Here is a 23,565-nt window from a genome sequence, read left to right on the forward strand (position 1 = left end):
CTACTCCCATCTTGTGGGCAGCTGGAGGCTGGGTTTTATTTTTTTGTTTTGTTTAAAGATTTTATTTAATTATTTGAGAGAGAGAGAGAGAAGGACAGGGGAGAGGGAAAAGCCAGATGTGGGGCTCAATCCTGGGACTCCAGGATCATGACCTAAGCCAAAGGCAGACACTCAACTGACTAAGCCACCCAGGTGCCCCTGGAGTCTGGGTTCTAATGACCAAGGCCATTGTTACATGGTGTGTCTCTTGGCCCACTGGTCTGAGCAGCCACAGCGATGGGGCACCAGTGTGTTTCACGGGACCAGCTTCCTGACTTGATGGAAAGGGAGGATCCTTCTGGACGGTTCTTTAATACAAGGACTTCCAGTGTCTCAGCATTCTGGGATGCTATGAGGTAATATCTGTCTCAGTCTCTAGGTCTTTTATTTAAATTTGCATATGTGATCTTCGAGAAAGAACACAGTGTACACTTAGCTTCTTTTTAAAGGTTGGCAGAAGAGACCAATTAGCTAAGTGGACAGTAAGAGCTGTGTGTGACCCTTCACTGAAATTTTTTTCAGCATCCATATAGGAAGTCAGCACATTTCTTTGTATTTGTTTCTGAAGTTGCTTTACTCCATCACAACATTCTAGAATCCAACCAGAAAGAAGACTGAAGCTTTTGGGGATGAGGGGAAAATGCAGTGTAAAAATTCATGCTTTCCCATGACTCAGCTTAATGCTGGTCAGGCCACTGATGGTTCACGGTGACAGAAGCAGGGCTGGTAAATGGAAAAATCTTGCATGTGCTCTCTAGAGCCCAGTGGTCTCTAGTGTCGTCCTGCCACTGACTCATAAGGAAAGCCTGTGAAAAATGCAGACTTCTGAGTCCCAGCCCCCATCTGTCTCTCTCAGGAGATGGGCTTGGAAATCTGCATCAGTAATAGAGCAGTCAGATGATTCTCATGCACCATAAAATTTGAGAACCTCTGCTCTAGGCAGTTTTCCTTCTTGAGGGGAGGGTGGGGTCGAACTTGGTTTTCAGGGCTTCGTTCAAAGCCAAAGTGACCCTGTCACTCCTTAGCAGAAGAATAACCCTGCTCTTCTTTTTCTGTCTCCTTGGGCCTAGGGTAGAGTTGTGTCCTAGCTCAGCACCACCACCTGCTGTGAATTCCCAGGTTTATTATTCATTCTTGCTGTGTGCCAAGCAGACAGCTTCACCTCCGTATCTTTTCTTTTCTTTTTTTATAAACAGCTCTGTAATTACAGCATCCTTGTCTCCCAAATTGACACAGAAGTGAAGCCTTGAGATGCAACTCTCTTTGTCTTTTTCGTTGTCTGATGGCATTCTAAAGCTTTTCTTGACACCCTTAGGAGAAAAGCCCATCTGGAATTTCTGATGACTGTTTTGCAGCACATCAAAGAAGATCCACTAAGCTCCAGAGCCCCTGGGCAGCCCCTGCTCAGTTGTGGTCAAGGAGAGAAAGGACTTTTCTCTGCTGTGAGCTGGACGCTGTGCAGGCTGCTTTTCATACTTTGCCTCAATTAATGAGAAAAGTGATCCAGAGTCTGTATAATTCAAGGGAAAGAACAATAATACTATGAACAGAATGAGAGGCAGGCTTGAATTCTGTTCCCAGCTTCAGTTTTGACTCAACATGGTAGGAGCCCCCCCAGTGTCTCTGTTTATCCTTCTATAAAATGAGGTTATTACCAATTCCCATTGTCCGACCATGAGGTTAGCATTGGGGATACTTTGAACTCCTCAAATGAAAGAGGATATAAAACTACAAAGTAAAGAGTTGGTGTAAGAGAGGATGCCACAAGACTAAGAATGAGATGGCTAAATGAGAGAACAATGTAGGATCTTCTACTCTGCTACCCTGGGGACTTTCTGGGCCTCCTGTTGCCTTCCTTGCCTTATGAAGGACAAGATGAATACACACTCATAGAAGGAGAGGCCGTCGAGTGTAGTAAGTAAGAGCAAAAACTCAACCTGCTGAATCAGAATCTCAAGGTAGGGGAAGGGGCAGCTGTAGTTCTAAGAAATTCCCAAGGTTATTCTGATACACACCAAAGTCTGAGAGACAGCAGGTTCTCACCAGGCCACTGGCGGTCCCCAAAGAGACTGTGTATTTCAACACCTCTCTCACGTGCTCAGGCTGTCCACACTCCCTGAACCACCTTTCATCTATTACAGGCAGTATCTCTGGGCTTTGCTTACTACTAAATGAACTCCAACTCCTTCATCAAGGCCCAGAGTACAAATCACTTTTTGTCCAAAACTTTTCCTAACTTTTTCAAAGAAATTAACTGTTCCTGAATACAAAAGAATATGCAACCATCAAGGAGAAAGAGGTGAATCACTATACATGTCATAGAAAGATAACCATGGGGGCAGCTGGGTGGCTCAGTGGGTTAAGCTTCTGCCTTTAGGTCAGGTCATGATCTCAGGGTCCTGGCATCAAGCCCCATGTCTGGCTCTCTGCTCAGTGGGGAGCCTGCTTCCCCTGCCCCGCTCTCTCTACCTGTCTCTCTGCCTACTTGTGATCTCTGTCAAGTAAATAAATAAAATCTTTAAAAAAAAAAAAAGTTAACCATGATATTTTTAGAACAAAAAAATCACAATATTTTTATAGTATTTTTCTTTAGATAATGGAATAAATGTGTGTATATAGTTTGACTATGTATATTAAAAGGTCTGAAGAGTACACATACTTGATACTAGGAGACTCTACTTTTTAATTTTATACCCATCCATGTGTTATTGGAATTTGAATACCACTTCTGTAATTTTTCAATTCAATAACAACTGAAGTAATTACTCAAATAATTAACAGGGAAGAATTGCTTGATGTCATAGCTCTTGCATATGCGGTTATCATTGTATGTGTGTCTCTCCATTTTTCAGCTGTGAACTCCCTGATAGCAGGGGACTCATCTTGTTCATCCGCGTATCACCAGTGCCCAGCACTCTTCCTGGCACTCAATGGGCATACAGTGCATGTTCACTTAACTTAAGAGATCTAAAACAGAGTCTGGGGAGGCTTAGTTGATCAAGCTGGCTCAGCCTATTCATCAGTTGGCATGTCTAGTCCTAGTAGAAGGACAATAGCAAAAAGGAAGTGGTAGTAGTGGTTGAGCATACTGCTTATAGCCTTGATCATTATAAATATAAAGAGCTTGACGGTAGTGGTAGGGAGAAGAGGACTTTGGAGGTAGTAATTGGCTATAAAAGGTCTGTGGGTCACTGTAATTCAGTTTATTAAAAGTCACTACTCCATAGTTATGATCCATGTCTGCTTGTTTGAAAGTGAACCTACTGTTTTTCAAATCAGAATAAAACTCCCCATTCTCTCTGTAAAACCTACAGAAGTAAAAGAAACGGGTTATTTTTTACACATTGTCCTTAGTATCTCCTTTATACCTCTGTCCCTCCAAAATCCTGCAATCATGAGATTGCCTAAACCATCTCTCTGGGAGGCCCTAACAACTTCTAGGTTGTCTTACATTTCTAGATCAGACTCTCAAACTCTAAATTAGGCCAAATGTAAACGGGTAACAAGTGTCTGCATTTTCTCCATCGCACTAAAATTAGTGGGCATTCTTCCCCTCCTTCCCTCCTTGAAACAACTCACTCTCCCAAATCATGCTGGACTTTAGCCTTTACCTTCTTAGGCCACACTTGTGAGAATTGATTGCCTGTCCTTCACTACAACCCCCATCCCACACACATCCTTTCTTTGTGCCAACTTCCTTTGAGAAAGTGGATATAAGTAATGGTCTAATCTCAATAGTTTGGGAAATCAGAAACTTATTCCTCCTATAATTAAGGGAGAAGAATAAAGGAGATGTGTTTGTATTTACTATATTTATATCTAAAAGCTATAGCAACTCCTTTTTTATTAAAAAAATGTTATCTAAGAGTCATGTTGTACTCATTGAGTAATGTTCTCAGATAACTTTTTAAAAAATACTACCAATTCTATGAGTTGGGGATGGGTTGTTTGAGGAGAAGAGAAGACAGGTCATTCAACAAACATTAAGCAGCTATTTTGGCCCCTGCTTTTATTTTTAATTTTTTATTTTTTAAAATTTTTTATTTTTTATAAACATATAATATATTTTTATCCCCAGGGGTACAGGTCTGTGGCCCCTGCTTTTAAATTAAAAATACAAATATGAGACACTGCCTCTGCCCCCGAGTTCCTGTTAATAAATTCTGCTGTAATCGCCCAGTCCATGCGGGCATGAGTCCCTGGCTAGTGAGATGGCCAAGCTGAGGACCAGCTGGTGAACCCTCTGTTTTCTTCTCCACCTTACCAACTCTGCTGGATTTAGGAGACAGGGCAGTTCCTGCCCTTTATCCGACTACTCTAGGTCCAGCTTGGTCCTGGCCACTGGTCAGGTTTAAAAGTTTGTATCTGCAGGAAGGCCAGGACTATAATGGACATCTTGAGAACCATGCTCTTCCAAGTAGGAGGTGGGCCTCTCCCAAAAGACAGAGACTTATTGGGAACATTAAGTCTAGAACACTCCCAGGATACCCCCAGAATTTGGCTAGAGCACTAAACTTTGTGGGTGGGAGCTGTCCAACATTTCAGCATACTTTTGCATCTGCCCACTTTAAAAGAAATACAATAATGATCTGGCTGTTTGACTGTTTTATTGTGTGTCATGTTCTAAGGGAATTGACACAGTTCAGGATCTAGCCTTTCAGGTATTTTTAAAAAGATTTTAAGTTATCTCTACACCCACCATGGGGCTCAAACTTACAACCCAACATCAAGAGTCACACTCTCCACCAACTGAGCCAGCCAGGCACCCCTCTCAGGTCTTTAGATCTTTAGTGATCAGTTCTCCTTAAGATCACTGAGCCCTGAAAAAAAATAAAATAAATTAAATTCAAAAAAACTTACTTGCTCAGGCACATTCGTACCAGAAAGTAAATTTCATATAGGAAGGGATATATACTTGTTTCCTGTCGTGGTGACATGACAATCAGAAAGGTAATCAGAGCTTGCTTTGTGAACACGAAATCAGAACAAGTAGAATTGGAAAATGTTAAGAAATGATGTATCATCCACACTATCGTCAAGCTTGATTAATTCTCCCCTCCCCACTAGAAGGCATGCTGTCCTAGTGACCAGAATACCAATGCCATGTAAACAGAGTGCCACTTCACTGGACAGTGTTAATATTGCACTAACACAGCTTCACTTTCCAGCCATCATTTTTTTCTAGATCCCATGATAGCCAACCCTGATGTTTATAATTGCCTTCCAGATTCTATGGCATACCAAATGACAGTTTTTCCAACTTTGTATTTTATTTTTGCATTGATAAATGTACTAACTAGTGACATCTAGAGAGACATGAGGAGAGATATTAATCTTTTTACACAACATCGCCAAGTCACACTATTCCTCTGGTAAATACTTGTTAGCAAGGATCAGCAGACATTTTCTGTAAGGGTGAAATAGCAAATATTTTATATTTCACAAGTCATACGTCTCAGTCAGAATTACTCAACTCTGCTGTTGTAATATGAAAACAGCCATAGATAATAATAGGTGAATGCACTGGCTGTGTTCCAGTGAAACTTTCCTTACAAAGAAAAAGGGGCTCTGACTCATAATTGCTGACCCCTGGCTATTATTAGTCATAGTCACAGAGGGGGCTCTTTTTTGTCCTTTCCTAACTTGTTTTGTTCTTCCTTTATCATAAATATTAATATGATGCTTAAGTCTTCCAAAATGGCTTTCACTCTTCCATAAAAGGACCAGGAATCCTTAGAGAAATTGTCTTCTTTCGGACGGAGGCGGGGAAAGTTCAAGTTGAGTCTGGAACATCTAATTCCACCAGAAAGTAAGGAACTTTAAGAATGATGAGAATGTGTCAAAGAGACATGGGAAGGGGCTTCCAGTGGCCAATACCAGAACAACGTGAACATCAAAAAAATGATAGTAATGTATTATAACCCATTGAATAAAATAATCTGAGTTTATACTGATCTAAAAAGATAAATGAAAAAATTAATGGGGTAGGAAAGCTCTTCCTTAATGATAGGGTTACGAGAAAAAAAAAAAAAAGTGTTTCTCAAACAGATTGGAGAGCAATCAAAACCACTTGGGGAGTTTTCCCACATACCTGTATCTTTTTTAAGAGGTGTGTGTGTGTGTGTGTGTGTGTGTGTGTGTGTTTTAGAAAGGCTCCCCTGGAGACACTGCTGGGCCTTCCCTGTTTGGGGACCACTGATATGTGACAGATGTTGGATCTTGAGCTTGCTTGGCCCAATCATGCCTGCTTCTCACCTCTATTCCTTCTGTGTTTGGTCCTCTTGGAATCTGGTGGGTCGAAAAGGAGGAGCTCCTGCCTCTAGGGTCCGTGGGCAGCCATAGGAAACAGATGAGATATTAAAAGACAGGAGTTTCCTTAACTAGCAGAGAATGCCCCCTCCAGTGTTTCCTTTTTAAGCTCTTAAAAGGGATAGGAAAATACTGGGAGGCAAAGTATCTAATGAAGAATTAATTCTTACTTTCCAGGTAATTTTCAGGAGGTAAAAGATAAGCCTGTTAAGAGACAAATTAAAGTCAAGTTGCAAAGTGAGCATTTAAAATGTTTTTATTCTATTTTGAACAAGTGTAGATATGTGAGACCAAAGATCTGTAACACATGATATGTGATCCCTGACTTCAAGGCATGTATCTGTTTGAGAATATGCTGGGGGGGGGATTAAATGACAATATAAATGATTTGTAATTTAAGTATTGTGCAGCAGGCGACATGCACACTTAATCACCAAATGAACTATGTAAACTCATAAAATTCACTAAATATAGAGGAATAAGGGATTGCCAAGGGCAAGGGAGGGCAAAGAAAACAGAGTAATAGAATCTGCATCTATTGGAAAAGACCTGAAGAGGTCACCTGAAAATAAAAGCTGACCTAGTTCAAACTTTAGGCTGGTTCTTGACGCTACTAGAACATCTCCAGGGGGTGTCACCCAGCTTAAAAACTTGCTATGATGGGACCTCACCTCTTCCTGGGTTAGGCTTGTTGCCTTTAGCCCTGCTGGGAAAGTTTTTCTTCAGTGGATCAAAATCTTTCTATACCTTCAACATTTGGATCACAGTTTTATCCCTTGTGACCACAGAGAAGTCTAATCCTTACCCTTCCATTCATAGCCCTTCATGTAATTAAAGATAGTTCTCAGGTCACACTGAGTTTTTCTTCCATCTCTAAGCTAAATCCCCAGTTTCTCCCGCAGACCTCACAGGACCTAGTAGGAGTATATTTGCTACATTCACCATCATGGTCATGGTCACTTTGTTATTCTAAAGATATGCTACCCATGAACTGAACTCAGTACTCCAAGGGGAAATAGTATCACCTTCCTTATCTTAGAGGGACTATATAATCAGTTACCTGGATTTAAACCAGTTCTAACTGGCTATATTACTTTGGGCAAGTTATTCAAACCCTCTGAGCCCCAGTTCTGTTCTAATATCCGAGAATGTAATATGTGCTGGGCACCATACTGGACGTTAAGGATGCAAAGACTTAATGCCAGCCCTCAAGAAGCTCGTAGAGAAGTAGAAGAAATAAATATGGTAAGTACTGTCTGCATTAGATGAATGCCCACACAGTACTACAGAAATAACTAGAAGGCCAACCCAATCCAGACTAGTAGGAGGAGGTAGGAATCAGGGAAAACTTTCCAGGTGAGGTGACACTTGGGATGAATCTTGAGTTTAGGTGGGCATTTTCCAGGTGAAGATCAGTGGCGAGGAAGTGCAGTCATTTCCAAAAAAGAAAAGGATGAACAAAAAACTCCCAAATTTGACTTTGCTGGTACCATGTCTTATAGCTGGAACATGAGGTGGGAAGGGGGAGAGGTGATGGGAAGTGAGGCTGGAAAGGCAGGCAGGTGCCAGTCACAGGAAGTTTAATGAGGGGCAGTGGGAAGACATTGAATCAGGAGATGCTTTAATGGTAATCTGCAAAGAAGTAGACATAAAGCCAGTAAAATGGGGCTAATGAGACCTCCTCAAATTGTGAAAAGCAGATGAGATCAATAAAATATACAGGAGGGACAGGTGCATGCTAGCGGCTCAGTCAGTGGTAGCCCCTTCTCCAGCCTCTGTCAGCCCCATCACAAAGATAACTCCTACCAAGCTCCTATATGTCTAAAAGCCTTCTATACTTTGCATACTCCATTGCAACCCCTTATGTCTTCTGCCACATGTCTTCCTTCCATTTGGTTTTTAAGATCCAGGTGCAGAACCTCATATGTATTTCTCCTGAGTGGTTTAGCCTCTTGCCATGGCCTGCCACGGCAGTTTGGGATCCTGACTCCATCAGCCAGTTTGGGATCCTGACTCCATCATCCTGACTCCTGGAAATGGTGGGGTAGGAATTCCACCTTATAAGGAGGAGGGCATTCAGGAACAAGTCAGGGCAGGGAGGGAATCAATATTAGGAAGACAGGAAGAAGAACAACAATCCGAAGCTGAGGGCTTAAAGGATGGAGAAGTTGAAGAAAAGAATGGGGATGGTGTGGAGTGAAATTGTGAATACCAGGCCAAGACATTCGGTCTTTATCCTCTAGGATCTGCATAGACATAAAGGGCCACTGGAACTTTGGCGAGGGGGGAGCGGGGGGTTGGATTAAAGCAGTGTTTTTGGAAAGTTTGTCATACAGTGAGAGGTAACAAAGTTGAAAGGAGACTAAGAGGAGGAATACTGTTTGGTCACAGAAAGACAACAATCTGGACCAGGATGAGGTCAGTGAGAATGGAAGGGAACGAGATGGATGAGAGAAATCAATGATTTGACACCTTGGCCAAAGCAGGAGAGACAGGATTAGATTCCAACATCATGCACTTTCAATGCAGCATTTCACAGATCCTTGCAGACTTTTTTAAAAAAACATCTTCGTGGATAATACATATTTAAAATATAATTTAGTTCTAATATTTTACTATTAAAACATTTGTTTCTACATTATCATTATTAATGCTCCCATTCCCCAATATTTTTAAACTGCAGTTTGGAAGAAAAAAATCATTTTTCAGGGGTGCCTGGGTGGCTCAGTCAGTTAAGCATCTGACTTGATTATGGCTCAGGTCATGATCTCATGGTCATGAGATCTGCCCTGCATCAGGCTCTGCACTGGGCATGGAGCCTGCTCAAGAGTCTCTCTCTCTCCCTTTGCCTCTCTCCACACCTCTCTCCCTCTCTGGAAAAAAAAAAATAAGTTTTTCCAACTTACTAATCTTTCTGCCAATTCTCAGTTATTAATTCATAAAAATAACGGTGCCACAAGATCTTAATTTTTAGGATGCAAATAACTCATTTCCATTCATTTACATGGATGGCTGATTTTACACATAAGTGTGTGTGTGTGTCTCTGTCAGTATTGTGCTTTATCCAAATAACGAAACAATGAAAACATGTACTTCGCAGTGTCGGGCAAACATTCGCCAGGAGTGTACTGTGTGTCAAGTGTTATGAAAGGTTCTTGAAGGTCAGAAGGCATGGTGCCTGCTCAGGGAGCTCACTGCTGGTCAAGGGCGAGGCCCATGAACAGACAAGTGCAGGGCAGGGGCATGTGGAATGTGACCGAAGCACAGTTCCAGGGGCCTGTCATGCCTCTGGTATGCCATGGCCAAAGGAGGCAGGAGGAGGAATGGGGAAGGAGGGAAGACGAGGAAAGAGAAGAGTGAAAGATTTTAAATAGGAGGAAAAGAGGGAGGAAGAGCGAAGTAAAAATACGAAGTACAAAGGAAGTCCCTTATCCTTCAGTACAGTTTGTGCTGGGTGACGTTTTCAGATCGGTTATCTTATCTGGTATCACCAAGAAGATTAGAGAAAGCACAGAATGAGCGACGGAGGGGAAGAGATGGGAAGCAAGGCCCACAGTGCAGAAGAGAGAGGAGCTGGGGAGAGCTTGGAGCCCCTTGTGGCCTCCTGGCCATCCTGGAGCCTGTGCCCCCCTGCTGGGGCCAGACCTCAGCTGGCCTGGTTAGGAACCAGAGAGGACCTTTTAAAACCAGTCCAACCAGCAAGGAAGGGCTTGAACCACTTCAAAGAAGTCTGAACCACCCAGACAAAGAGCCACAGAAGCCTTTAAATGGTTCTTTTGGTGACTGTTGTCAAGAGCTTCTTGCTGCCTAACCACAGCTTTCTTCCATACTTCTCTCCCCTGGTTTTTATTTTTATTTTTTTTAAGATTTATTTATTTATTTATTTGACAGAGAGAGATCACAAGCAGGCAGAGAGGCAGGCAGAGAGAGAGAGAGGAGGAAGCAGGCTCCCCGCTGAGCAGAGAGCCCGATGCGGGACTCGATCCCAGGACCCTGAGATCATGACCTGAGCCGAAGGCAGTGGCTTAACCCACTGAGCCACCCAGGCGCCCTCTCCCCTGGTTTTTAAAAATAGTTTTTTCTTGTCACAGAAGTTATGCATGTTCATTGTAAACTCCAGACAAACCTGAAGAAGATAAAAATCCCCTCTGGCCCTACCGTTAGGTAGAACCACAATTATTACTTTAGAACATATATCCTCACATTATTCTTCTGTGCCTACTGGTGTATCTCTGCTCCATAGTACCTTCCCTTCACTTACTATGTTATAAATATCTTTCCATGTCTTTATGATAAAATCAAAACAAAACTACATAGTTGAAGGACAGCTAGCAGTGTTAGTCAACAGCAAACCCCAATCCAAACACAGTAGTTTAAACCTATAATAGGGGTATTTTTCTCACAGGAGGGGAGTCTGAAAGTAGGAGGTACAGGCTGGTAGAACAGCTCAAGGATGTCATCAAGGACACTCCAGCCCTTTAGCCAGTTGGGTGTTACCTCATGTCTCAAGGTGGCCCTGAGCTGTAAGGGAAGCAGGAAGCAAGTACTTCATTTTTCTGACCCCCCTGGTGGAGACGGGCAAGGGAGAAGGGTGAGGGTCCTGGGAGCTGAGTGGGCCCGCGGAGCCGGCGTCATTACGTCATTACGTAGTCCTCCGCAGTGGCGGTCTCTTAAGCAGTGGCGTAGTTTAGATGTCCTGTGATTTATCGAAGTGCTCCTTATTGCTGATCATTTCAGTTGTTCCCAGTTTTTCATTATTATAAATATGCTTATACTAAAGTTTTACACATACTCCTAATTACTGCTTTAGTACAAAATTCCTAGAAATAGAAATAAGGTCAAAGAATATACAAAGTGTATATCGCCCTCCAGGAAGACTGCTAAATGACGCTTTCACAACCCATGTCTAAAGGCGTGCATTTCCCTGGACTTTCAACAACCGGTTTTTGTTCGTTTGTTCATCAATAAGCTTTTATCCTATGACCACTTAACCATGAATTTAACTGACCAGAGCTAGCCCTGACCAGCATCTGAAGTGCCCAGCAGTCCCTGGGGACCCCAAACGGGGACCCCGAGAGTTTGAGCCAGCCCTCCACCCTTCTCCATTGCTGCCTGGATGTGTGGGTTGGTGGGACATCCTGTGCCCCAGGCAGCCAGTACGGGTCCTCATCTTAACAAGCGTTGCATGGACTCCTACACGTGAGCATGTACCTCACTCTGCCACCATGAAGTCATCCTCTGTTCCTATCTTAGTCCTGATTCAACACCATCCTGGCTTATTTGGAATTGAGGTACACCTGGTGTCTGGTGTACCTATAAGCAGCCCTCCCATCTCCTCACACATCACTTTTACCTGATGTACCTCAAGTAGGGTAGCCTCAACGGCCTCCTTCATAATCTGTAACAGAGCGAAGGCAGAAAAAACAGTATCTGTAGATTCAGGGGCTGTTTTCATCATAATAAGCTGCTTTTGGGACATGCTACAGTTTCCTGGTGGGGGTGGGGGGTGGTGGTCAGAGGAGTAAATTATCGTTAGACATCACTACCCTTTGAAATGGTGATTAACTAGTGAACAGTTGGCCACTATGTACAGTCCTACTCACTAACAAGGAGCCATCCATGGATGAGAGAATTCCTCTGGCCCAGTCACCTCTCTGAACAGAGTAGGTATTTCAGTATTCATGTCTATAGGCATATATTCATGTGTGGACAAATGAGTGAGTGATGAATCCAAGCAAGCCTTGTGCTTAGTGCAGGAACATAGGTCAACTCTCAGCACCACCTCATCACCTCTCTAAAATAAGAAAAAGAAAATTCCAGAATTCTGGTTCCAGGAAGGAAATGATAAGGATTCTATTTTGCTAGTCCCGTGAGGACCTCACTCTAACCTCCGGAGAGGTGACACCTAAAATGTGAGCAGCTCTAGCTGAAGGAAACTGAGTTCTCTCTGAGCTTTGCTTATAGGGCACAGTTTGGAGCTGCTGTCAATTATCACCACCTCGAGGGAAAAGAACAGAAGAGAAACTAAAGTTTAATGAGACGCCTATTACAAACCCAGCTACAGCCAGGATCATGATACCCTGGCCAGTCACTGCTGCCAAAGGCCTGGCTCAGGCCCCTCTACCCAGGCCCCTCACTTTTCCCAGCTCTGGAATGCTGCCTCATTAACGCCCGCAACATAGATCCCACTCACAGCTCACTGTATTTAACGGTATAATAGTCTCCAATCTCCTCTCCCTACTGAATTACGTTGTCACTGGCTCGATGTCAAAGACTGAAAAATCCTATCAGAACTGCATTGCCAAACTCTCACCAATGGCTGTCACTACAAACGTTCTGTGTGAGTGCCCCAGTGAGGCTAGCTTTAACCTTCATGATAGTTCAGCAGCATAGCTACTTAAGGCATTCATGAAGTTGAACATTTTTCCCATTTCATACTTGGTAGCCATTTGTACTTCTTCCATGAATTGTCTGTTCAGAACCTCTGTGTTTTGGGTGCCCATGAGCCATACATATAGTGAGTGATGTCCAAGAGGCATTTCTGTTTCACAAGAAGAAACCAAGGCCTAGAGACACTGCCTTTTCCCAGAGCCCAGAAGATCATGAGAGGGATGACTGGAGCTGGGTTCTTTGGAGTCTTTGTGTGTGTGCCATGCTGTCTGACCACATGGCCAAACATGCCAATGTATTTCTTAGGAAATACACCATAAGGCTATGTGCTTTGGAGGTACAGTGAAAATGTGTACTTAATTCTCTATTTCCCCTACTTTCGGCAGAATCTTGGGTAACCCTAAGTCATTTTCCCTTTCTTAACCTCTTTCCCCAAAATACTAGGCAAAAATATGAGGGTTACATATCTTGGGTCATGTCTAACCTTGGTGATGTGCATTTTCTCCATTGTTACCAAATTTCCACTTTTTCTAAATCAAGATACACTTTAGTGTAAGTGCAATATAGCAACAGTATTTTTTTCGTTTTATGATTTCCTTAAGTGAATCTTCAAAACCTTCATATAAAGACATTTTCTAGCATCCCATGTTCAGAATAAATTACATGAATATCAAGCATTTACTAAAAAAGTAACTATGTCTAGAGCCAGTACAACTCCATCCCAGGACCCTAGATCTTCAATAAATGTGTCAATAGTGAGAATTTACAACCAGAATTTCTAGACGTTTGTTAGACCACATGGACAACTTGTGGGTTCTTCAAACTCTACAGCCCAAACAGTTCACAGACAAATACATATATATGGGCAATGAATGTAGAAATAATGTTCTCCTTCACCAGTAATCAAAGCAATGTTTTTTAAAAGAAGAAAAAAGGTAGTTTTAATATATATATTTTTTACGATTTTATTTTTAAGACTTTTTAAAAAAGATTTTATTTATTTATTTGACAGAGAGAGACACAGCGAGAGAGGGAACACAAGCAGGGGGAGCAGGAGAGACAGAGAAGCAGGCTTCCCAGTGAGCAAGGAGCCTGATGCAGGGCTCGACCCCGGGACCCTGGGATCATGATCTGAGCTGAAGGCAGACACTTAAGGACTGAGCCACGCAGGTGCCCCCAAAAACATTTTTTATTGAATCAACACATTTTTTAACATACTAACATTCCATGTTGGTGAGAGTGTGTTGAAATGAGCTCTTAAACTTCTGGAAGAAGTTTTTTGGAAAGCTGTTAGGCTTTAAAATATGCCATGCCCTTTGACATAGTAATTCCCTCCCCACAGGGTAATACTACATTTAGACAAAATCTGAATGTTTAAAGTTATTAATTCTAGCACTCTCTCAGTATCACAAATGTCCAACTACAGAAGATTGATTTACTTAAACATGGACTATTATGCCCCATTAAATATGACGTTTCCTAATACCCTTACATGTTCTTCATAGTCTTTGCAGTGTCTACGTATGATATAAGTGAGCCCCTGGTCTTCACCCTCGTCCTCAGACCTGCTCCTCCTGTGCTTTTCTCCATCCTTCCCGTGCTGTGGCAAGAAACTGGGGGGGGGGGGGGTCGTCCTTGGCCTCCCTCTCTCGTTTCCTACAGCTGGCTGGCAGCAGTTCGTCCGTTCCGCCTTCATTACGATTTGCCCTACTTTCCAGGCCTCTTGTAAAGCACGAACTAAAAAGACTTGAGGAGAAAAGGAAGCAACCCTAAGTGCCCTTGAGTGGCTAGGGTTTGGGTTCTGAAATCAAGGCCCAGTTTTTCTCCTTGAATTATCTAACAATCTCTTTTTCCTAGAACAGAAACCATTGGGCCAAAATCACCTCGTTGAAAACATATCTAGAGGTAGGATAGCAGAATTCAAAGTATTAGTGTAAGGAATAGAAAAATATGTGAGGGAGAAAGTAATAGGATTTCACTGGTGCTAAGCCTACGTACTGAGAAATGTTGTGTTTTTTCAGTGAGCTACAAATACTGTATACCGTATGACGGACCGTCAGATAGAAAGGAGACCCTAGAACCGAGTGTGCAGAAGCCTCCACTAGCCTAGCTAGGTGAGTAGGCTTTGCAGCAGGAGGAGACACACTGCTGTAGACTGTTGATGTCTGATGATTCCCATGAGGTTGAGTCATAACAGCAAAGGTTTGTCGAGACCTCACATGTACAGATAGGTAGAGAGGTTTATGATGGGTAATTAGGTAATTAGGTAAGCCCAGAGTGGGAAGATGTTGAAGGGCTAATTCACAAAAGGCCTCTTCATGGTTAGAGTCCTGAGGAAGAGGTCTGCCTACTAAGGACTTAGTTTAACTTATAAGTGTGATGATTTAGAAATGTTGGAAAGTTGTGAATGGCCTACAGTCTGTCCAAAGGATGGGATTTACCTCCTTGGGATAAATCACATCCTGAGCAATGAACTTTACTTTGATCACATTCTAACTTCTCTTTGGAAATATTGTGCCCTTTCTGGAAGAAAACTGTAGATCACTGGAATTAGTCTTAAAGTTTACCTGTCTTTAGAGCACAACACAAGGTTATCCACAAGAAGAGTGAGGCATAAGGCACAAGGCATAAGGCACCAGGAGTGAGTCCTTGAGGTTGTGGTTGAGGTCTTGTGAAAAGTAGGTGAGGCCTCATGAAACCTTTAGGGCATAACAGTCCAGGCATATTGTTGATTTTCTCAGAAGAAGGCAAACAAATGTTGACTCTTTAGACCTAAAGGAACACTAAAAAAAAAAAAAGCAGAACATATACCTTTAACTGTAAAATATGCAACCTTGGAAGGCACTTGAGATAAAAGAGTATTTGGTTCTGGGGACACCTGGGTGGCTCAGTCGGTAAGCATCCCACTCTTGATTTCAGCTCAGGTCATGATCTCAGTGTCCTGGGATTAAGACCTTCATCAGGCTCTGCACTCAGCATGGAGTCTGCTTGTCCCTCTTCCCCCTGCTCCCCCCCACCACCTCTCTCTCTCTCTCTCTCTCTCAAATAAATAAATGAAATCTTAAAAAAATAAAATAGATGGGTGCCAGGATGGCATAGTCAGTTAAGCATCCAACTCTTGGTTTCAGCCCAGGTCATGATCTCAGGGTACTGGGATTGAGCCCCACATCAGGCTCTGCATTCAGCATGGAGCCTGCTTGAGATTCTGTCTCTCTGCCCCTCCTTCCTGTGCTATCTCTCTCTCTCTAAAATAAATACATATAATCTTTTTTTTTAAAGATTTTATGTATTTATTTATTTGAAAGATTTTACTTATTTATTTGACAGAAAAAGAGTGAGAGAGGAAATACAAGCAGGGGGAGTATGAGAGGAAAAAGCAGGCTTCCCGCTGAGCAGGGAGCCTGATGCAGGGCTCAATCCCAGGACCCTGAGATCATGACCTGAGCTGAAGGCAGGCAATTAACAACTGAGCCACCCAGGTGCCCCAAATAAATAAAATCTTTTTAAAAAATAAGAAAAAAAAGTTTTAAAAGAATATTTAGTTTTGGTCAGGGAATGACTATTCTGTTTATGGCCCCCAAGGTCCTGAGTAAATCCATATCCCTGGGTTTCTTGACCGAAGGGTAGAGGTGTTACAAGGACTGTTCAAGGTATTACGAGTCCTTTCTCTATTATCCTTTTGACTATTTCAGTCCTTCTTTAGTTTTAAGAGGGTATTGCGCAAGCCTTTTTTTTTTTTTTTAAGATTTTATTCATTTGTTTTACAGAGAGAGACACAGCAAGAGAGGGAATAGAAGCAGGGGGGTGGGAGAGGGAGAAGCAGGTCCCCTGCTGACCAGTGAGCCCAACGCAGGGCTCAGTTTCTGGACCCTGGGATCACAACCCTAGCCAAAGGCAGATACCCAACAACTGAGCCACCCAGGCGCTCCAATACTGTGCAAGTTTGAGTAGAATTTAGACAGGCCATTCTGAACCTTAACGGATTCAGCCCCAATAATCCTGCAAACAATTGAATGTTTGAAACTTGGTCCCCTTTTTATCCTTCTCAATTTTGATCATATTGAATGCTCCCCAAATTGACCGCTATTTTTCTAAATTATCCTTGATAAAATTGTGCCATAAGAAGATAAGTTCACAAATTTGGGTTAGAGAGTGAGTCATGTAAGAAGCAAGAATCCAGCCTATGGGAGCAGTCTTAGGGTTAGATTAAACCGCCTCATAGCTTAGGGAACAGTCAGTCCCCCAAGAGTTGCTTGTGGGCCTGTCTCAGCCTCTCCCTCGAATCTAATGCCCCGGCCTCCCAGCTGCAAACCCCAACCAGCTCTGTAGTTCCAGAGGACAGAAAAACATGGAGAGATCTGTCCCAGAGCCAGACCTTCATGGACAAAGCAAGAGGAAGACTGAGGAAAGTTCTCACAGGATTTTTTGTAATCACCAAAAACCATTAACATCCAGACATCCTTTAGTGGGTGAATGGGCAAGCTCTGGGATATCCATATGTGAACCATTGTTTTGGGAATACTACTCAGCAGCAAAAAAGGATCGTCTGTGCAACAACTTGGATAAAACCCAAAGGCATTATGCTGAGGGGGAGAAAAGTTCATCTCAAAGGGTTACGATATAATTCCATTTCTATGGCATTCTTAAAATTATAAAATTATGCAGGTTAGAGTTGGGGACAAGGCATGGCTATAGAGGGGCCACACAGGGGAGTTTCCTTGAGATTATAGAACAATTCTGCATCCTAGTAGGGTGGTAATTATATGAATCTACACATGTGATAGAATTTCATAGACTGGGGTGCCTGGGTGGCTCAGTGGGTTAAAGCCTCTGCCTTCAGCTCAGGTCATGATCTCGGGGTCCTGGGATCGAGTCCCGTGTCGGGCTCTCTGCTCCGTGGGGAGCCTGCTTCCCCCGCTCTCTGCCTACTTGTGATCTCTCTCTCTCTCTGTCTGTCAAATAAGTAAATCTTAAAAAAAATTTTTCATAGACTTTACACCAAAAAAAGAAGTGCATGTAACAACTGATTAAATCCAAATAATGTCTGTAGCTTAGTTAATAACCTACCAATGTCAACTTCCTAGCCTTCACAACTGTTATGTAAGACGTTATTGGGGAAGCTGGATGAGGATACATGGGAATTCTTTGTCCTATTTTGCAATTCTGCATCTAAAATTATTTCAAAATAGTTTCCAAAAATTTGGAGGGCACTGATTTCTGCAAAGCAGCACTTGGGAATCTCTTCAGTGTTTACTAGAAAAGTTAATATAAAATAAAGCCTCAAGAATTATAAATTTAATGCAGCTTCTAGTCACTGTAACTTCATTTGCTGTAATTTTGATTTGGAAACAATGCTGTTTTTTAACTTTTACAAATATTCTTGTATTGTTGTAAATATAATATATCCAGGAGGGGAAAAAAAAAAAACCTTGATGAGTTTCCCCCAGGATGAAATACCTGAAAATACCTAAAAACCTCTTTACAGAGCCCCTGGTGTGTGGCTTCTGTCTACCTTTTTAACCTCATCTCCTGCTCCCAGCACGCATTCTGGGGTGAACTATTTGTAATCCTCCCCCTCTTTCCAGTCCATTCTTCTCTCCTCTTCACACTCTGTTTGATGACCTTCTCCTTCAAGACCCACATCAAACTATGCTTCCTCTACAAAGCCGTCCCTGGCCCAGGAAGCAGAGTTGCTCCAACAGCACGCCTTCCTGCCTATGGGGTTGTAGCATAATGTGGAGCATTTGGTTATTTGTTCACTGGCTGAGCTCCGACCCTGGTTGGTGAACGCCTTGAGGGCCCCAACTGGGTCCCATTCCTTCCTATAGGCCCTGAACCTGGCTCAGTGCCTAGAACACATGCTCCCTAAATGGCGACATGCAAGGGACTGAATCGGAGGCCCTGGAAAGTCCTTAATAATAAATTTTGTCTGGGGCACCTGGGTGGCTCAGTGGGTTAAGCCTCTGCCTTCGACTCAGGTCATGATCCCAGCACCCTGGGATGGAGCCCCGCATCAGTCTCTCTGCTCGGCGGGGAGCCTGCTTCCCCCTTCCCCCCACCTGCCTCTCTGCCTATTTGTGATCTGTCTGTCAAATAAGTAAATAAAATCTTTAAAATAATAATAATAATAAATTTTGTGCACTCCACCCTGCCTTAATAGAGTACTTTTCAACAAGATGTGCAATGAAACTGGAGATCAAAAGGGGACAGTGAAACACAGTGGCAAATGAATTCTTAAAATATTTTTCAAACGTCTGGCTTAGTTAAGAGTTTATTATATTTTAAAAATTTCCCATTATTTTCTTCATTCGTGACACAGTGTTGTAAGAGGCTTTAGGAAGACCACGAGGTTGCATTTGTGAGTCTCCTTAGACAGATAAGATCTAGAACTTAAGAACAGGATACAGGTTCTAGAGGAGGAAGTGTGGGATGTCCAAGACGAAGAGCACAGGTCTACATTAAATCTTGTATACTGCTTCCAGCTTTTACTAAGAGCAGCGTGGTGTCCCCACCTTGCAGGCAAGTGGCTTGCTACTCCACCTACCATGGCTGCAGACAAAAAGGCCCTGGATGACAAACCCCTGGTCGCCCTGCTCAGCATCCGCCCCGGGCCAATGACCTGGGACTCCGTAACTGTCTTCAGGTCTAGCTTCTGTCTCCAGCCTCCAGCAAGATGACTCAGATTTTCATCTCCCTTCTTGCACAATCTAATGGCCATTTCTCCATCAGAGGTCTGGTAACTTCTTTAAACAGGGCAGATAACCTCCTGCTTGAAACCCGTCCCTCCCTTGCCTCCTGACGCTCCCCTACCTCTCCTATCTCCTTTCTTGATCACATCCCCTAAATTCCTCTAAGATTCAAGCACTGGTCTTTGGCTCATTTTAAAAAATAAAAGTCACAACAAACTTCTTCCCCGTGTCTCTAATTGCCCATTTTCTCTTCACTGCTTTCTGATACCCTATCATCTTTAAAGGGCCAAGTTAGGGGCCACCTTCTCCCAGAAATCATCTAACTGAGCCCACACCCATCCTTTGCACTGTCTTGGAGCACTTAAAATGCCAAATATACTTCCACTATTGAGCACTTCATATGTTCTCGTTTGTGGGATCCCTTTACCGTTTTATGAGTTACTCAAACAAAGGCTTCTTCAGGACAAGATCCATGTCTTAAAATGATCCCATGTCTTCATGGTGCCTCAAAAAGAGTTAGCACCTTATTTTAGTGGTCAGTATATACTTGGTGAGTGAGATCAAGACAATGTCGCAGTGGCTTGGAAAAAGAAACCCAATGAAGAAAGCCTTTGAAATTTCTTTTTCCTTCTTTTGTTGCTCAGGGCCCTAAATCAGAGCAAGTCATCACACACTGGAGCTGTGCAAAATCAAATCACTTTTCTGGCCACAGTGCAGGGGTGTAGTGAGAGCATAGGGTTCCGGTGGGTTCATGCTCTAGCCTTGCCAGGGGTTGATCTTGAGCTTGAGCAAGTCACGTGAACCCGGAGCCTTCGTTTCCTCAAATTCAAAATTGAGATAATCACTAAGGCCTTTTGGAGATGAAGTCTATAAACCATAAGAGTGTCATTTGTGGTGGGCATTTCAGGAACCATGGTAGACCAGGGGAGAAGCTATTGGAAAGTAGGCAGGCCTTCCCGTACCGCTCCAGTGCATATCCCCCCTGAGGGAGGCCCACTCTCTCCTCCGGGCAGGCAGCTAGAGTCTCGGGGACCTGAAGAATGACAGTCTGCATGAGAAGACAGAAACGCAACCACTGAAACGTGTCAAGTTTGTTCTAGACATCACCAGGGTATTCCTTCTGGTGGCAAGGCTAGAGAATTAAATAAACAGTCTGTCAAAAAGGCAAGGAAATAAAGCTGGGGAATTCTGAGAGGGAATGGCTATGGGACAGAAGGAGCCGTGAGAGCGGAGGAGGGCTGACTTGGGATCAAGGCACCGTAGGCTTAAACACTGGTCAGATCCACTCGTTCCAGAGGGAGGGAGAACATGTCACGTGCCCCAGTGACAACGGCAAGCCACACAGCCTAAAGAAACATCGTCCTAAAGGAAGATAAAGTGACATGGCTTTTATGTGCCTCCGGAGATACAGACCCTCTCTTGAAGCGTGAAGGATCATGAAGGAAACACAGACACACTGGGGCCGCAGAAACAAACGTTCTCTCCTCGGCATGTCCCAGCAGCCACTGCAACCCTGCTCCCGGTCTGTCCTCAGGCTAAACGCCCAAGGGCCAGCCGCCCACCCCTCCCAGAGCAGGCCAGGCAGAAAGGGGCTGACCAGCTGCTACGGGCCATACGGCAGCGTTACCCAGCCTGACCCAGGGATGCCTCTTGAGTTGAGATCACTGTTCAGCAGGGCAGGTCCAGGACCCTGGTAGCTTGGACCTCAGTGGGATTCAGGACCTTAGAGGACAGCTATGTGAACTAAGAGTGTTGCGAGAACAGAACCCTGGAGAAGCTACTTGAACCGACACCATCCAGATCCCTGGCCTGGATCTGCTGGAGTGGGCTTCCCCACCGGACCTGGAACTATCCCACCCGCCAACCCCACGCCTGCCACCTTGGACTAATTCAGCTTCGAGAGGCTGAGCCTCCCTGTGAGTCAGGTCCTTGCCCTGCCATGAGAAGAAGGTGATTGGCTGGGCCTGCCAGGGCTTTGTGACTCACCGGCAGGACCCCTCTAGCCCTTCAGAACCCTTCATGCCTGCCTGTGCATACTGCCTCCATGCAACCCCAGAATAACCTGGATGTGTGACCCAAGGGCTCCAGGGGTAGCAATTCTGCAGATTTTCCAAACAGTGACTTCAGCCCCCCTGGGCCTGGGCAGGAAGGGTTGGCCCAGTGACAATGGGCATAGCCCTACATCAGGAGCGGGAAATATTTTGGCAGACTCCTCAGTCGTCCTCTGATCCCACAGCACCTGTTCCAGTTCTCCTGGCCGGTAGGATGGCATCTACAAAGCCAAACAGTTGGGAAATCTGGAGTTGGGGAGGGACTGAGATCAGAGGCCCAGCTTCAGTAAGCCCACCCAGATGGCTGTCCCCAGGCAGAAAGGGCAGAGTTCTGTAGTATCTCCCTCCTGGAATGCCCTTCCTTGGGCTCGGCGACCTGAAGCTGGATATGTGCCGGGCAGCTGCCTTCTCAAACAAGGGCCCTTGGATTCTCACTGTCTGTCCCAGTGACGCTGGTGACACTCACTGAAATGTACTGTGTGCTGGGCTCTGCTCAGTGCTTGGTAAGCCTCTGAGAAGTGGGAACTGTCCCCATTTTATACATGAGGAAACTGAGGCCCAAAGCCAAACTGCTAGGAAATGTTAGAGCCAGGATTTGAATCCAAGTGTTCTGCCTGGAGATCAGTATTCTTAAAGTAGCACTTTTTTTTTTTTTTAAGATTTTATTTATTTATTTGACAGAGAGAGATGACAAGCAGGCAGAGAGGCAGGCAGAGAGAGAGGAGGAAGCAGGCTCCCTGTTGAGCAGAAAGCCCGATGCGGGGCTCGATCCCAGGACCGTGAGATCATGATCTGAGTCGAAGGCAGCGGCTTAACCCATTGAGCCACCCAGGCACCCCAAAGTAGCACATTTTTGGAGGCTGCTGAAGGCCTTCCCAGTACCCACTGCAGAACTGGAGGGCCTGGTCTTCCACAGCCGTGCTAGACAGAGGGTAAAGTCTTGGGAATTGCAGTGGGCTCTCCTAGGGACCAAAGAACTGGGGACCCCTGAATTATCTTAAGATGCATTTGTGGAAGATGGATTCCCACTGAAGTACTTGAAAAAAAAAACCAGAATCAGATTTAGGCTTGTGATATCATTATTAAATATTGGAATGTTTGCTTTCAGAGTTCTACAAACTTATTTATGATTTAGGAATATAAGTACCTAGAGCTCATGTCATCCTATGTATCTGGGAAAGAATTGGATGGTTTCTAGAAACCCCTCTGACATGGGAGAATGAGATTTAGACTTGGCCGTTTCCAAGGCCTTAGGCCACAGAATGGTCAGTAGCGTCACGTCTCCCGGTGAGAGCTGTAACCACCTTTCCCATCACCAGTAAATGCACCCTGAACCTTATGGTCCTAGCATAGGAAATGATTTAGCAAAATGACCAGATTATACCTCCTCAACTTGTCTTTCCCATGACTGCAGCCCTGGTAGCCAGAGTCAAGGTCCTGAAGAGCAGGCTTTTCCCAAGGCCACGTTCTCAGTCCGATCCTGGAATGGGGTTTCCAGCTACCTCGGCGGGTGACATGCCACAACCCAATCGGGCTATTTCCCTTGACAGCCACCGTGTGCCAGAGATGATGGTAGAAACAAAGGGACAAGGAAGACCCCACCATGGGAGCTTTTGGAACAGAGTTTGACACCTGGTGTGGTTGACTACCATTCTCTCAGAAGAGGGAAAGCAACTTGGTAACAGTTGTGTTAACTTAAAGAGTCTTCTCAGACCATTTCTCTACTGTAAGTGGAGGCAATTAGACCGCACAGAGCCAGACACTTGGGTAAATGCCTTATATATCTTTGCCCCCAGAAGCTGGTCTGGTTTGAGTCTAGGTCTGAGTTAACACCCAATACAAAAAGTCATCAGAAGTGGGACCAATTGATGAGTTTAACGTGTGACTTTGAGGCATGGGGAGGTTGGTGTAGTTCAGTCCAGAATCTTAGACGCAATGTTCCAGTCCACTACAGCTGGTCCAGTTCTTAGAGGACATCCAGGTCAGAACTAAGCACTCCATTCGACCACCCCCATGCCCTGATACCACGAGCCTTTGACAGAACCAGGCTTTCCTCTTTGGGGGACCAGATCAAAGTTAGGGGCTCT

The 23,565-nt window shown here is 44.1% G+C and overlaps 1 protein-coding gene and 1 pseudogene across 4 annotated transcripts in view; both read left to right on the forward strand.

Moving 5' to 3' along the window:
• Nucleotides 1–23,565, forward strand: part of LOC309870608 (glucokinase regulatory protein-like) — an 878,156-nt pseudogene that overhangs the window by 427,755 nt on the left and 426,836 nt on the right. The gene's annotated exons all lie outside the window — the stretch shown is intronic.
• MAPRE3 (microtubule associated protein RP/EB family member 3) overlaps nucleotides 1–23,565 on the forward strand; it is a 52,420-nt gene that overhangs the window by 19,459 nt on the left and 9,396 nt on the right. The window contains exon 1 of one of the 3 annotated variants that reach the window (XM_082745193.1): nucleotides 21,465–21,687. The exons of the other annotated variants lie outside the window; for them this stretch is intronic. The gene's annotated coding sequence lies outside the window, so the exon portion shown is untranslated. Of the gene's footprint in view, nucleotides 1–21,464; nucleotides 21,688–23,565 lie in introns of those variants that run through there. 3 annotated transcript variants of the gene reach the window in all.

The sequence above is a fragment of the Mustela nivalis genome (assembly GCF_964662115.1).
Source record: "Mustela nivalis genome assembly, chromosome: 8".
Lineage (NCBI taxonomy): Eukaryota > Metazoa > Chordata > Mammalia > Carnivora > Mustelidae > Mustela > Mustela nivalis.